Source organism: Drosophila virilis, chromosome 3 (genome assembly GCF_030788295.1).
Source record: "Drosophila virilis strain 15010-1051.87 chromosome 3, Dvir_AGI_RSII-ME, whole genome shotgun sequence".
NCBI classification, from domain to species: Eukaryota; Metazoa; Arthropoda; class Insecta; order Diptera; family Drosophilidae; genus Drosophila; species Drosophila virilis.
In genome coordinates this window covers 20,911,287-20,928,147 of record NC_091545.1, presented here as the reverse complement: position 1 = coordinate 20,928,147, position 16,861 = coordinate 20,911,287, and the positions used below count along the sequence as shown (strand labels likewise).

Here is a 16,861-nt window from a genome sequence, read left to right as displayed (position 1 = left end):
ATCAACATTTCCAGTCCAGTCAGGGGGTAGTAATATTTTCACTAATATCCTAGAACAAAGATCGACATAAGCTTGCAAAGTACATTTTTTATGGCTTTTCCTTTTTTTCTAGTTTTTTGACCGCAACAAGTTATTGAGTAGCTTTTAATCTCTGTAAGATAATGCTTATAACTAATTTGTTTTTCTAATTTGTATCAATTTTCTTACGCAAATGCTTGGTAATACCTTGAAACCGGCTGGTCAATAGATCGTATCATGCTTTTATTATACCCATTCTTTGCAATAGATCCGAGTTATTTGGGTCTAAGCCGTCTTTGGCTTTTGCCTCAGTGCTGTGAAACGCATTGTGTCCGGCATGCAATCATCTCGTTTGGCATTGCAATTGCGCTTGGCTGGCGGATGGGTCTGTTAGGAGGAGTGGTGGAGTCTGGTTGTCTCTTATCTGTGCAACGCCTGTGGCGCAAATCTCGCTACACGCAGCGGTGCCCCCGAGTGGCGACCTCTTGCGACTGCATAAGTTTTTCGCTCATTACTGCGGAAAAACTCGATCCAAAAGATTATAATTGATTAAGATGAATCAGCGTTGCGGTCAAATGTTTGATGGGAATATAAATTGTTTGTGGTTTTGTGTAACGATGCACTTGGACAGCAGGCAGAAATTCCAAAAACAACTCAAGAAGAAGAAAGAAAAAAAATAACAGTTGGCCCAGCGAAATCAAACGCAACATTTAAAGCTGACTGCGCCGCTGGTGCCGCCTGTTGATGATGCGACTGATGTTTAGGGATTGGAGCTGGCTACGCCGAAGCAGTAGGGAGTGGGGGCATCGTATGGCTTCAAAAGTGGGAAAGCATCATCAGCACAATGCCAAAATGCCACTCGACTGCAAGGCGGTAAATCTAAGCCGTGGTAAATAAATCAATCGCACTGCAAATTTTCTTTCTGCTGCGTTTGATTTTTCGCTGCAGTTGTTGTTGTTGTTCTTGTTGTTGTTGCTGCTGCTTGTGGTGTTACAGCAGCGGCGGCGGCGGCTGCTGCTATGGCTATTGATGAGCGGCCATCAATATTTGTCTAGTTCGAGCTGGAATGTGGCCCGGGCATACGGAGAGAGAGAGACTTGAGACCAGGAGATCCGCGACCTGGGACCCGGCCTAGTGTGAAGTCTTCGTCTTTTGACTTGACTCCATTGCTGATTGCGTGTGGCAAACTTCCTGTTAGACTTTGCAATTCTTCTCGTTTGGCTTGTGTGTGTGCGTTGTTGGCCACCCAGCCATAGACAAAATGTTGCACTTTTTTATTGCATACAAAGATTGAGCTCAAGGTTTGGCCAGCTAATTAAAGCCTAGCTGGCACACACCGACTAACACACACACACACACACACATACACCTCATCAGCAACAGTAGCTCCACTTCGGATTGAATGAACTGCCCACGATTCGCCCACAGACTCGAAAACTGAAAAGTTGAGACATAATCATCATCAAATTTTGCACTCTGATATGCTGGCAAGAAAAAAACTTTAAATGCGATAAATTTTCAAATTATATAATACTTTATTTATATAACATTTGCATTGACTTAATTGACAATTGGACTAACTGACTTGCCCATGGCGATTACTGCATCAACGATGACGTGTTGCACATTGCCCATTGCTCTTTTACAAAAAAAAACCAATGAGAATTGTTGTATAAGGAAGCAGCAATAGGAGCAGGCTTTATGCAAATTTCAAGTAGACTAGCAACTGCACTGCCAAAGAGAAAATGGAAGTTAATTATAAATTACTAGATAATAAGATATACATTATCTTGCGTAAGTGATGTACGATTCGCGGAGACAAAGCGAATATATGCATACTTGAAGAGTCCTTTATTTGTATTTAAGAAGTATTATTTTAGCTTTATATTTTGGTCTAAAACCAATGTGCTCCATTATTCTCATTAAATAAATTGTGTAGAGTATTATAAAGAGCTTGAAGGAAAAAAAAATAGAATAAGTAACAAGTCTGGCAAACTGGCGACGCATGTGGGATGTTAAAGGTGAGGTTACAAGCAGCCAAAACCGACAACAAAAGCAACATATACTGAGACTGAGACCAATTCATAGCCCAAGCCCAGAGTCAACAACAACAACAGTAACAACAACAATTGCTAGAGTTGAAGGCAGCTTGGTTGCTCGGGTTGTTCCCATTCCCATTCCCGTTGCCCCGTTTCCATTTGATTTGTTTTGGTTTGTGGCAAGCGTCGTGTGCCTTGCCACACATATGGGCACGGCGATGACAAACGGAGCGACTGAGCCCAGACAGACAGTTAGATGGATAGACGGACAGTTGGACAGACATTTAATTGAAATAAAGAAGTTTAATTTAGCTAAAAGTTGAGGTGTTGCAGTCTGTAACTGAAACCGAGAGCTAAAACTGCTGATGCTGCTGCTGCTGCTGGTGATGCTGCTGCTGCTGCTGGTGGGCTGCGTGGGAACATCACCAATTGAGATTAGCTTAAGAGAAATAAAAACAAATGCGGCTCATAGGTGGCGCCAGCATGTGGGCTAAATGTGTCGCCAACATGCAACGTACTCAACTGCCGCCTGAAGATCGCATTATTACGACACAATTACAAGCTCTGAGGCGCCCCAATCGGCCTGGTGGTGTGCCTGTTGTGCCTGGTGTGCCTGGTTCGCCATGGTCCACCTTGGTCCGGTAATTGCAATTGAAGCGCAATCAATTACCTACCGGCTGGTGGTGGCTGTTAGGTAGTCCGTCTTCAGTCCGCGTTGCTGTAAGTAAAAGTCGTCTTCGCTGGCCACCACCACCAACACCACCACATGCTGTGATCCGCTCGCTGTGGCTCTCGCCAAGATTTACTCGCTCGGCCTCACTTAAATGGAGCTCAGCTCGCCAGTTGATTGCGTGCAATTTATTAAGACGCGCTAACAAGACGTGTGAATGACCAAACCGGAGCAGGTCCCAGAAGCTGTACAGCTGCCACATCGTTGGTTAACTCCTGCCTGCTGTCTGTCCCCCTGGCATGTAATTACACTTGGCTTTCCCGGTGGTGCTTTTATCTGTTTGAGGATTTTTATCTAGTCAAACGGTTCTTGTTGCAACAATAAAACACCTTTACAGCATACGAATTGATTAGCTGAAGGGAATATATGTTTAGCTCATAGAAACGTTTCATTACCAAAAAAAAAGAATCCCGAGTTTTAATAATAACTAACTCTTACCTCAATGGAAGCATATGCACCAGGTTAACTAGAACATGAAACTAACGTGTGTGAAAGATGTGAATAGATGAATTTTATCTGATCGATCTTGAGTGTTTTATTCAAATTAAAAGGAAAACAAAGCTCTGATAACTTTCTGTTAATTCCAAACCAGAGGTTTCACTCTAAATCTATTTAGGGTTAATTATAAATGGATATATCCGTCAGAAAATCTGGGTGGGTTCATTATGGTCGTTCTCTCACTTTCTAGCACACTTCTTCTATTAGAATCGCATATCTACCTTTAAGCATCTTTGTAACTCTTCTCGTTCACAATCAGTGTCGTCTTCTGTTACCACGATTCACCCACGCAGCCCACAGCTTGTGTCAGTATCTCAACTGAGAAGCCTATTACTGTCTCATTCCCGACTCATTCAGCTCGTTTAGCATGCTCACCAAAGGCTAATCTTCAAGCTGAGTGACTACCACGCTGGCCACTCAAGGGGCCATGGGCTGCAGCTCCATCTCTAGCCCCGGAGACGACAACGACGACGACCGCGACCGCGACGACGACGACGATGACGACGACGACGGCGACGGCGACATTGGCGACAGGCCATTGTTTTGACTTATTGCTTGGGGTTTCTTACTGCTCTAGCGAAACAACAAGATTGATCTTTGTGCAAATACTTTTTTTTTGTTTTTCATTCGATTTCTGCAACGACTCGTTTGACTGCACTTGTTCGCCTCCGGTTATGCTGCCTGTGCCTAGCCCATGAGTTGTTAAATGTTTAACACGTGATATGACAAATAAATTACATATGATCAACAGATGCAGCGAAAAAGGAAACAAACGATCCAGCGAACCAACGAACCAGCGAGCGAACGTCTATGACTTAATAAAAGCTTGTAACGATCAATCAGTTTTATGTTTTATGTACGTTGTTCTACATTCATCATCATCGCCGTCATCGTCATCTGAAAGGCAGCCAACCACAACTTATAGTCCTATACAATATTTTGCTTCTCCAGGATCGATGTGTTTGCTGGCTGAGATTGATCTGATTGAAAATGTTGACTGTTCTTTAAGTTCATATTTCCCATGGGTACAAATGAATGCATACATATGTATGTTTAAAAAAAAAAAACAACTTGCTTTTTTCGTTCGCTCAGCTATGCGATTCTCAAGAAATTTAATAAGACTTTCTGGGCTTCGATTTTGGGTAGTATTTAATCAAGTTTTCTTAGACATGCTTCTTCATGCTTCCTTCTTTCTTTCTGCTGCATTTACTCTAATTCTCATTCTACTTTTTGTTCTTTCACAGATGTGTTTGGCTTTGTATAACTTCTAATTTATGGACATAAAAGAATCATGTGTGTGTATCCTGTATTGTTTGGTAAGTACTAATTTTGAAATTTAAATTTAAATTTACATTTTGGTATAAATTATAATATCTTTCAAGGATATACAGGGCTAGGGTGTATCTTTAAGGTTTTTACTTTTTCTAACTCAGCTCTCATCTCGACCATCAGTTTTATTTATGTAGTTGTTCACATTTATATGCACCATAAAATCTTATATGATTTTTACCCAAAGCCCAACTTAATGATGTATTTGCTGTTTTCGTGTTTACTTTTCTTGGTCGGCGATTCTTGTGCCAGTTCCCATCTACTGCCGAATATCGAGCAACAAAATTATAGAGCTCTCAGTCTGGATGTAAATTGGGTTTCGGGTTGTTGTAGTTTATAGTTTATAGAAGATCACTTGCTGCAATAAGACACTTAAGACTGACGACGCCATTTGGCCTCGAGAGAGAAGTTGCAAATGCCGCCAATAAGCGATGCTTTGCATGACGAATAGAAAAACTAACCCAAAAGTCACGCTAATAGTAAATTGAGCTCAGTACCCAACACTCATAGCTCGAATGCACTATGCCAACACATGCCAGCTGAAAAGCAACATAAGATAAAGAAATAACCTTTGCAACGACGAGCACTGAATACCCTAACAGATCCAAGATAAATGATAAAGCATAACCTGAGCAAAGTTAAGAGAGTGAAGTTATCCTTGGGCTTTTATTTATTATTATTTAAATAACTCAGCTCTCTACTTAAATTTGATCAGATTTCATACAAATTCAAAGAATAGTTGAAAGCAAATCAACTTATGATAAGATATAGTTTTTTTTAGACTTAGCTTCGGCTGCTCTTCAGTCATATTTTGAGGTTTAAGGGTCGGTTAATGGTAAAGTAGAAATTTGATTTACGGATTGAAAACGTTTCAGCTCAATATGTTACATATGTTGTATCAAAACTGTAATACCTTGTTGTAAGGGGATAAAGACAGACAAGCTGATACACAGCACCCCAAAAACGGCGCATAGGAATTGCAATTTTTCATATGCATCAATTGACACCCTCTAGGCACACGTCGACGTCGTCATCGTCATCGGCGTCAGAAATTTCCCAGACATTGCAGTTTTCGGAGCTTCGGATCGTGTGCTGGCTGCTTGCTGATGTCCAAGCGGGGACGACAACAACGACGACGTAGATGATGATGATGGTAAAGTGGATTAATGTGGCATGAAATGATTTGGTGAAATAATGCAGCAAGCTGAGTGTTGCACACTGGACACACGGCGTCTTGGATCACAGTTGGGACTTGAAGTTTTTTTTTTTTTTTTTTATTTTCGGCTCCTCACTCACACGCAGTGGCCCACTCTAACGAGTTTTTCATTGGGTCTCTCACATAGCGGCTACCTGTACACATTTTTTTGTTGTTTTATTTTTTTGCACAATTTCCATGGCCCGTATGGTTCTCTAGGCATGCAGGGCAATTCCCATGACTTGATAACACAATTTGGTGCCAGTGATGCGGCAGAGACTTCATTTACCGCAAAGTGCATGTGGGTTCAGCGTGGCATCTTGGCCCAAACTCTTTGGCCAACTGGCTGCTGGTAGTGCGTGGTGACGCCGTTGCCTGTGACTATGTCCCGCGGTTATTACCACTAATAACAAAGCCACACAGCACAAGAACTGGTAACGGGTCCGTCTTTGGCATAGTTCCATACTCAGCACCACTGCAATTCTCGTTTCTTGGCCACAAATGATCACAGATTTGTCTACGCAGCATGAACAACGCCTCCTGATTGCCAGCTTCTCTTTTCCGCTTCTTGGGAATATGTAAATAGATTTCTGCACAGCATTTAGCAGCATTTTTTTAAAGTATTGTTATGGATATGGCTGCGACAATTATCGAGCAATTATCACAGCTTTTATAAAATATGCAGCTATGGCGAAAATAACTCAATATCTAATTAATACGGAAAAGCATGTTGCGATTTGCATTTTTCAAAAGAATTTATAAAATCAATTCACAATTCCACGTGAAGGAGTTAATGGCAGCTAAAGTGAGGATAAGTAATAAGCCTCATGGCAGTAATTTTTTGCATGCTGTGGCAACGCTACATGGATCAGCAGTACAGTCCGTTAGGATTGCCAGACTATTTAATTGATTCAAAAATTTGTACTTTGTGTAGAAGAGGTTCAAAAGATGGGCAATAAAACGGGCGAAAGGGAAAATAGCTGCGAACTCTGTAGCTGAATAAATATTGCTCTCTAGACACATTTTATAATTTGGGAGGCGTATTCATATTTATTTTATTTTTAGGATATCAGTTTAATTTTAGATATTATTTTTCTAAAATCTCCCATCATTTATAGCTTCAATATTTAATAATGTTGTTGTGTTCAGTTTATTTTTGAGCATATTTCATGTAGTGCAAAATTTCCTTTTTACATTTTTCACAATTGTTTTAATTTTGTTGTTGCTGTTTTTTCATTAAAATTCCTTAACGACTTCGTGAGCTGTGCTGCCAAATCAGCACAACTCCCACACCATTTTGATGCCATTCAGCACCACGCGGCTCCACCACCACCAGCACCGGCACCACCACAATGCACTTCGTATTTCGTGCTCTACATAATTCATCATCAATCCACACTGTGGCCAACTGCCACACTGTTGGCGTAGATGGTTGGCGATTTGAGCAGGCAGCGTTTCCTGCGGGCAGCAAATAAGCAGCCAGCTTATGGGCAGCGGTGTGTGCGGATTGTGTGGTGTTGCGGGTCTTGCGATATTTCCAATCAGGCGGCGTCGACAAAAATATTGGAGCAATTTCCTATGCAGTCGACGGACCAAAATGCTTTTGTATGACTTATTTGCCTTTAAGAGTGCCGAGAGGGCTGGGACAATGTCCAGTTGGCGGCGGTTCTCGTTTTAGCCTTTTGCACCTACAACTTAACGCCGCCAACTATCGGATCGGAGCGGGCGATGGGTATCGATGCCGATGCCGTCGCACCTTTTGCCATTGCCAATTTAGCTATGCGCCGTGTTTCGTTTTCGTTTCGTCGTATGTTTCGCCGGTTTCTACCGATCCAGAGTCAACTTTGGCATGACTTTTCATCGCTGTCGATTGTCGTGATCAATTGAGAGCAATTTATTATGAAATGAGGGTGAATTATATGAATGAGCGGCATCTAGGCAACCCTCTCTCTCTCTCTCTCTCGTTCTCTCTGTTGCACTGCTCGGCGCGTTAAGCGCCGCACAATTCTTTTGATCTTCAACCGGACTGCAGTCCAGAGAGTTATCTAGTCAAAGACCTCATGAAAGATCTGTACATTTACCAACTGAGAGTCCTGATGACTTGTTGCACTTTGCATTCGGTTTGAGTTGTGAGTGTGATTTTTAAAAGTGTTTTACATGGGAAACGACAACGATATCTACCGTGAATCCCCCCCACCTACCCGTAACCCAACAAAATGCAGAACGATGCCAAAGACGATCGAGACTTGAGTTTCACCAGTTGTTTTTGTTGTTGTTGTTGTAAATTGTCTGTCGACAATTATTTTATTATGCTGTCAACACTTAAATGTAATAATGCCAATAATATTGTTTTATGACAGTCGCAATATCTTTGTGGAGGCGCACATTTTTCGTGCTTCGGATCGATCTTGCGGTGGTTGCGGTTGCCTTGAGGCCTTCTACCTCCTCCTCTGTTTCAGCACCTCCTGCGCCCAGTGTCTTTGCCTTGTCCTCGGCACTTTAATGTCGGTCTAGTTGAGCCTCTTAGCTGCATTTCGGTTTCGTTTTAGTTGGCTTTTGTCCAAAGATAGAGGTCAGCCATGATTCGTTTGTCTGTGCTTCTCAGTCTCAGTCCCAGTCACAGTTCGCTTCATGCATATAGTTTGTTACCTCTACCGGGTGATTTGGTGGGAATTCTAGTGCGCTGGGCCCCAAAAAGCTTACCATCGCCAACGTAGCAGAGCACTTAGAATGCTCGCATTGCTGTCTGTTTTATGGCCTCAACAAGTAATTGGTTCATTAGCCCTGCAGTTGGAACCGTCGTCCGAATAGGCAACTGAGGTAGTGGCTAACCAATTTGATTCTTTGGTTTTAGTTGGTTTAGTGTCTGATTTTAAGTAGTTCACAGTTGATTTGATTGCTTGCGCTCACCGCAAAAGTTCAAGTGGTTAAGGCCATGTTAACCCATTGGCTGTCTAAGAGCTGCGCCAATTTAATTTATACTACTGTTTTTCGAAATTTTCACAACATTTATATGGCACTTAAATTTTAAACGATTCCCAGGTAACAACACAAATATATACCTTCGTGTGCCAGGCAAAAAGAATTGCAATTAGACAACACCTGAGCTTTTTAAAATCACATTAAAGCTAGTTTAACAATTGATCAAATATCCAAAATTGTTCTTTGTATCAATAAATTATCTGATAGAAATATATAATGCGTTGCTTAAGTTTTGGCTGAAATAAATTTTGGAAATTTCTGTCCAATTTCTTCAGTGGACTGATCATATTATTTTATTTGGCACACCGCTTAATTCATCAAGTCGTATACTATAAAAAATGATTGGCAATAGTTAAAATTTTAGGAAATAAATTCCACAGAAGCAGCCCCTTTTAAGCATACCATAGCTTATGTAGAAATATAGGTATTGGATGGGAATATTGTAGAAGGACGTTTCAGACTTGGGTGCTTCTTTTACGAGGCTCACTAGCTTAGCTTGCCACTAATCTCTTAGGTGATTGAGTCTGAGGGCACCAACAGCTCGCCTGGAGTTTTTCTGCATGTGATCGGGTTCCGTGGAGCTGCTGGCTGGGAGCCAGTTCGGGTTGGTTCAAGTTTAAGTAACATGCATCAGGAAGGTCTACCGTCGGCGTTGTCTGACGGCTAACGGAATTTCTAATCGAACAATTGGCGCTGGGCTATTGAAGGTGGTGCAGGTTGTAAAGTTGTGGGCGAAAGAGGCGGCAGGAGGGCTGGTGCAGTGTGTGGAGCAGCAGTTACTTGTTTTGTAGGCCCATTGTGTCAATGCGGCAATGACTGGCTATCAACTCATGGCCATCAGAGCTGTGGAAACTGTTGGAGTTGCAGTTGCAGTTGTTGTGCTTGCATTGATATAATAAATAAATGTCCGTCCATGCAACGTTCCAAAAGTTGTTGCTGCCGTTGTTGTTGTTGTTGTTGTTGCTGTTCGCTTGTCGCTGTTTGCCGTGCATCATTCAGCCTCATTTCGTGCAGCTTTGAAGCGTCTCTCTTGGCATGGAAATGCGCGCGCGTTCAAACTAAATTGCTTTAAATTAGCTTTTCGGTGCTTTTTGGTGCCGACTGCCGACTGCGGACTGCGGCAACAAGTGGCCGCTGGCTAGTGGCCTGTGGCCAGTGGCATGCCAGGCCAAGGCACAGGTCTTCATTTACACTGGACGATGCCACCAAAGCAACAATCCATCAATCCATCCATCCAAGCCAGCCAACCAGCCAGCAGGCCAGCCAGCTAGTCAGTCAGTCAGCCAGCCAGCCAGGCAGTCAGTCAGTTCAAGTGGCCGGGTCATCATCATGCACATCTCTGCACGTGTTGTGGTGGCGGTTGCCGCCACTTTCAAAAGGCAGCCGCTTTTCTTTGCGCTTTAGCCAAGTTTATGGCACTGGGCGAATGCAGTTACGGAATGCTGCAACAAAACGCGTGCGTCTCATCTCTCTCAGTTCTCTGCATTGTCTGTGCGGCCCATAAAACTCGGCAAATCTGCGTATTTCACATGTCAAGATTTGCAAGGCGCTGCCCGAAAGACCAAGAGCCAGGCCAGCCGAACAAGTGCAAACGTTGCTTCGCTTGACAGATTTATGGAATTTACAGCATTTTGCCAGAGCAATAGCAACAGCATCTCCAGCAGCAGCACCCGGCAACTTGACTGCCTTCTTTACTTGTTTTTGGAATCATTTTGAGAATTGTTTGGTTTTTTTTTTTTTTTTTATTTTGTTTCGTTTTTTGTTTCGAAAATGTTCTGCGCGGGATCTACCGCAAAGGCAAAAGCGTTGCTGGGCGGTGGAGCAACTAAGCGACGACTTGGTGGCCAGCCGCGGCTATGGAGCAATTAAGAACAATCAACGAGATTTGATGGATTGAAATGTTTATTCCATCCATTCCAAATACCTCACGTTCCCACAATAAACTGCATGTGTACCAAGCATTTTGACCTACAATCTTATAATAGTCAATCGTTACATTTCGCATACCCTGTAAACATCAACTGCTATAGCAGTCAAAATAAGGAATATTTGAGCGTACATACTTTTCTTATCGAGCAGTATAAACAATTCAGCAAATCGGAAACTGTTAAAATGTCTCAATACTCTGTAATATCTCATATAGACAATGGTCACCCCACCATAATTCGGTCAATTCACATCAGATTTGCACGAGGTTGTGTTATTTGTTCACGGCTTGGCCTCTAGATAAATTTGGCTCCCAAATCTGTCAACATACTACATGTATTCAGGTTTTGTCCGATTGGCTTCAAACTTAGTTTTAAAGCTCTACATAAGAATTTAATGAATACGATTTGGCCGGGGTGTAGCCGCTAGTAATTCCATAACTATATTTGATGGTGCTACATGAAATTTAAATTATGGACAACCTCGGCAAAATGGATGACATACTCGATTACTTTATTGTTAAAAATGATGTGTGTGGTAGATTGATTTATTTAAACTCATTCTCGAAAGCTGCTGCTGCACGTTTATTTCTCATATATTCCGGATGTCACCCACACGTTTTTAAAAACGATAAATAATTAGCCTCGATTAGTTTGAAATTCATTTTGTATTAATGATATTTCAAGAATATCATAAAAATCAGAATCCTCATCAAATTATAACAGTCTTGATAACGATAATCTGAACTTATTTCCTTCTTCACACCTCTTTGACTGGCTGCTGTTTTATTTCTAATACCCAAACTCTTTTTCAACTTTGTTAATTGTTTTTTAGTGTTCTTTGTGCTTAGCGCGTGCTTTGGCCCCTCTGCTGTTGTCCACTGTCCAGCCCTCCCTTTGGCCACTTAGCGGCACTTGCTTTTAAAACTAAAAAAGATATATGAATATGCGTATATATAAGTATATTTAGGAAACCTATACAAATGAAATCGCCAGAGGCTCACAACTGGTAGCAGCTTGTGCGCCTCTTCGCCAGATCTGTAACAATTAGTGCTGCTGCCAAAGCAGCTGGCAACTGCTTTGTTTGACTTTTTCTTTATATATATATTTTTTTTTATTATCATTAAAAACTGCTTATAATTATTTGTAGAACGCGCAGCTTAGAGACTTTGACTCGCCCTGGCCGCCGATTTGAAAACAATTAAAATTTTTGAAAATGGTCAAGCCAGCAATTTTGGCCATTAATCAAAATTAATGCCACATGCGCTGCCCGAGGTGCCAGTGTGTTGGTATATATATGTACATGTGTGTGTGTGTGTGCGCTAAGTCAAAAGTTTTGGATGAGTTTCCGCATTGATTTGAAGCAAAAAGCAACATATGTGAATCACAACGCTGATTTTACCACAGCCAAATGAAAACCAATGCAAATTCCAAAAGAACTGTGCTGCAAAATGTTTTGTATTTTGATTAATGTTTTCCAATTTAAACACCAATTTTTGGCACTGAATTTACTGAATTTTCCGCGGCAACATTTTGTCCGATTGCCCCGAACAAATGCGCGCGCATCAATCATACGCCGTGTGTGCGCCCAACGTTCAACTGCACTTAATGAACTTTGTGGCGCAGTTAACGCTCATTAAAGGTAGCCACCGCCACTAATCATGAACTTATGATGGACCCAGGTTGACCATCAGTTGGAGCAACTACTCGTAGTACAGTTCGGTAGTCGAACTCTCTGGAGACTGCTACCAAAGTTCGACCCGCACCTGCTGGGTGTCTTGATTAATGATCTTTCGCATAAAATGGCCCTTTTTTGGGTTCGGCAAGCGTCTTGTTGCTTTTGGCCAGGGCCTCTAACAAGAGCGGGTTAATAAACTCTTCTGTGCTACATATATGGTAATATGTATGTTGTTTTTTTTTTTTTTCGTTTTCTATATAACTTTAACAGTTTCATTAACTGTCTACCACATACATTAATTAAAACATATTCGCCAAGAGCATTGCCCAAAGTGTTTGTCCCTCTCGTATTAGCTGCAAATGAGACACTGTGCTGCAAGAAATACAATTCTTAAGGTTGAAAATAAAAATAGAAAATCTTTACCAAGCTTACAAGTTACAAATGACCAAAATTAAATTATTTTTTTGTCTGCAAAACTTTTCTATTTCTCAAGATATTGCAATAATACCAAAAAGCTTCTAATTTTAAACTCTTTCTTTCTCAAGCTAACAAAGTTAATATTCCAATTTTGTAATTAAAATTCTTAAAATTGTCTAGAAAGAAATTTCTTAAACTGTAGCAGAGTGTAATAGCTGTGCAGTCGAAACCCATACTTACACGTATTTATGGTAGCTGCGCTCGAAAAGTAATAGCAACATTTTATAAACAACTTATTTCCTTAATTGATTGTTAACAATGATTGCGCCAAGGGGGCCGCACACTTCTTTCACACTGCCTCAGCTGCAGTTGTTGTTGTTGTTGTTGATGCTGCTGATGCTGCTGCTGTTGGTGGTTTGCTGTTGTTGCTGTTGTATCTATTAACCACGCACTCCATTATTATTTAATAACATATTTCTTAAGTATCTGCCAACCCAGTTCAGAGCACAAAAACGAGGCTGCTGCCTGCATCGCCCGTTGTTGGCCAGGCCTCTTTGCTGGCCAACTCTTGACCATAATTTGATGTTGGGGCCTGGCCACGGACTCCGAGATGGAGTCGGAGTTGGACTCGTCGTCATCCAAGTGATTGCCACCCCATTAAAAAAAACGGCTGCGCCTTCTTGTTGCTGCTGCTGTTGTTGTTATTGTTGTTGTTGCTGTTGTTGTTGTTGTTATTGTTGGCTCCTGCCACGATCACTCAATAAGTCTAGACAAAAATGTAGCTGGTGTTGTAGCTGTGATTGTCGCTCTGTCCTCACGCCTCGCAGCCTCTCCCCTCCCCACCGCCCCCCGTAATGGATCAGCACGTTTTGTTGGCTGGGGCTGTTGCTTTTGAAAGAATTGACTACTTCATGGTCTATACACAACGCTACGTCATCAACGGGCTGCCATCCAAGCATCATATTTGTTGCATGATTATGTGGTAATTGCGGCTGTCAATAAAACTCCCCCGTTTATTCTTTATAACCCAAAGCATTCTACGCCTATATTTTATACATCCATACACACACACACACACAAACACACACACACAGCTGCTGTGGCTGCTGTGTGTAGCTCTATCTTCTACTTTGGCTATGGCTGGGGTTTTGAAGTTTTGGGCTTTGCTTTGGTCGCCTGTTGCCCGTTGCCCGTTGTGTGACTGGCTATAAAAACCCGTCCGGACGGTACCGCACTATGATTTACTTTGACAAAGGAGTGACATACAAGTACTTAAGTGATTTCTTTACACCTTTTATGGAGTAGTTAATGTGGCCATGGTATGCGCGCCTGGCATTGAGCAAAGTCATGCGATGGTGGCTCCCACCACCACCGTCAGCACCACTAACCCACCGAATCCCCCAACGTTTTGCTATGCTTGTCATTTTGGCACTTAGCGGCATTTAGGCTGTGACTTTAGCCACATCTCCGTCTGCATCTCCATCTTCATCTCCATCTCGGTCTCCGTCTCGGTCTGTGGATTTTGTTGTTGCCTGCCGCTGGCTGTGCGGCTGGGAAACGCCTTAAGAACTATTCGGTTTCTCTCGCCCTCTCTCACTAATCGGGTTTTGATTTTAATGTGATCAATATGTAAATGTTGAGTGCGGCTACTTGATATTTGTGACACAATAGTCTCTTTTGAGTTTTTATCGTTATTTTAATCACACCATTTAAACAATTATCTTAATTATAAGTATGATTATCTGTAACTGGACCAAAAAATAATCAGTTGAGCTAGAAGATATATGAACAATTCTTTGTTGAATATTATCCCTAAGGTCTGAAGATCAGTATAAAAAGAAGTATCTATTCAATCTTCTTCGACATTAATGATTACTTTGCTTTTAAGTTATCTATATATATTTTTATATTTATCTCGATTTACTCGCCTATCCACAACGATTTCCGTTGCATTTGCGCAACTTCTAACCTAGTTAACAGGCATGTTGATATCTTAAGAGTATCCAAGAGTCCAACTGCAAAGGCGTTGTCGTGTGTGGGCGTGTTGATTACAGTGTTCAATATAAGTACTCGCCAATGCTTGTTAAATGCATTTCAAAGTAGTTTTCAAGCTTTCAGCGCATCATCAACGTCTTTGCCTTTTTAGATGTTTGCAGCCCCAGTTCAGATCAGTTCATGGCTTCGGCAGTTAGGTGTTAATATTGGCACACAACACGCTCCCAAACTGGGGCTTGGAACAACAGCAACAACAACAACAACGACTACAACAACAACAAGAGCAACAACAGCTTCATGCATCACAAGCTGTGCGTGTGGAGTCGGGGCAACCTGGGAGTTCCAATCTCTGCTGGCGTTGGTGTCGTTTCTCGTTGTTGTCGTAGGTGCGGAAAGTGTTCCAAATGCGCGACAAGAGTTTAGGGTGTAGCCAGCGTCTGTGTAGTGTCTGTGTGTGTGGGTAGCAAATAAAAGCGACAAAACACTTAATGGATTTGGAGCATATAAATGGAGTATAGGCTATGGATAGTCCCAACACACTTTCAACTGGTAGCTGGGTGCGTCGTCGTCATCGCCGTCGCCGTCTTCGTCGCAGTCGTCGTCATCGTCATCATCGTCTGTAGAAGACGTCTTTTAGGTGCTTTTGCCAGCTTGTTAGCAAAAACGCCGCTGGGTGTTGGCCAATCTTTGCAGATCAAACACTGTTAGTCTTCACGTCTGCTTGCATCTCTGTCTCTCTCTCTCTCTCTCTCCCTTTTTCTCTCTCTCCCTCGCACACACACGCTCTCTCTATATTTTCTTGTCATTTGCATGCAAATTCGCTGGATCTTTTGTATGTGTGTGCAGTCAAGGTGTCAAACAATGTCAGTGGGAGAATGTGTCTCGCAATTGAAATTTATTTGCACTACTATTCAGTGCTGACAATGCGCCAAGGGACGTTATACCCCACCAAAAAAAGAAGAAGAAAAAAGGCCTCAGCTCGCGGTTCGTCTGACTAGATCTCTTGGCGCGTCAACTCGTCAAGCCTTGTCTACGGCGATGGCCAAGCCTGCACCCAATGGGGCCCAGAGGCAGCTTCTGTCTGTCTTGTTCGGCCCGCAGCTCTGCTCCTCCACACTCCGTCGCCAATTGCTAGCAAGAGTCGAGCAAGCTCAGCATTTGCAAAATGTCAATCGCTGCAGCGCATCAATTCAAGTGTGAAATAAATAGAAACGAATTCAGGTCTTATATAGTCTATGCCCCGTACCCTCTGTTACACTCGTGAAGCATTTGCTATAATTTTCGCGCCATTTACCGTCGACTCGTTGCGAACTCGTCGCGCCAACTGTCAGTCGCAGGCAAAGCGAAATATGTTGAAAGTATTTACAATTACGCAAAGATTGATTGAAATAGATTTCGGATTGATTGGCTCTCTTGGTATGCACATTGACACAGCTGAAGCTGTAGCTCTGACTGTAGCTCTAGCTGTAGGCTTTGAGTGTAGCTGCTGAGAAAAAGATCCACACGGTGCTTTGTGTGGGAATTGTTTTCGCCGAACTGCAGTTTGCACTTGCTGACGAGTGTCTGGGGACTGATTTGCAGATAAAAGCGACAGCAACTCAGATTCCTGTCTATTTCTAATTTAAGCAGCTCATCGAAATCATCAGCAAATTAGATTTTATTACCGAAAGAAAAAACTTCAACAACAAGTCTTATGTTTGACTGGAGTTATTTCAGAAGAACGAAATAAATGCAAAAAGTTAAGGAAAGTCTCCTTTTGCAAGTTTTCTAAGTGGCAAATTGAGACTTTTGAGATTTAATTTCTTAAAGAAGAATTTTTCCAATAAATAAATATACTACAATTACGAAATATTGATAACCTTCTTCTAATCGCTTTATGATCCACTTTCTCTGGGCCAGCTCAGAGCTATAAATGTTTCCCAGGTGTCGTAGCATCTTCAGCGATAAATACCTGAAGCTTAACTCACATTCTTATGTATATATTGATGTGCGTTTTGACCCAGTTTCTTATAGGCCGTAACGCACCCAGAAACCCATCAAAAGGCCCATCAAAAT

General features: G+C 42.0%; 1 protein-coding gene across 1 annotated transcript in view; it reads left to right on the top strand.

Annotated features, from left to right (window-relative positions):
- The window catches only part of LOC6624448 (uncharacterized), a 169,918-nt gene that overhangs the window by 24,393 nt on the left and 128,664 nt on the right, over positions 1–16,861 (top strand). Inside the window, exon 2 of the mRNA XM_032434522.2 lies at positions 4,530–4,601. The gene's annotated coding sequence lies outside the window, so the exon portion shown is untranslated. The remainder of the gene's footprint in view (positions 1–4,529; positions 4,602–16,861) is intronic.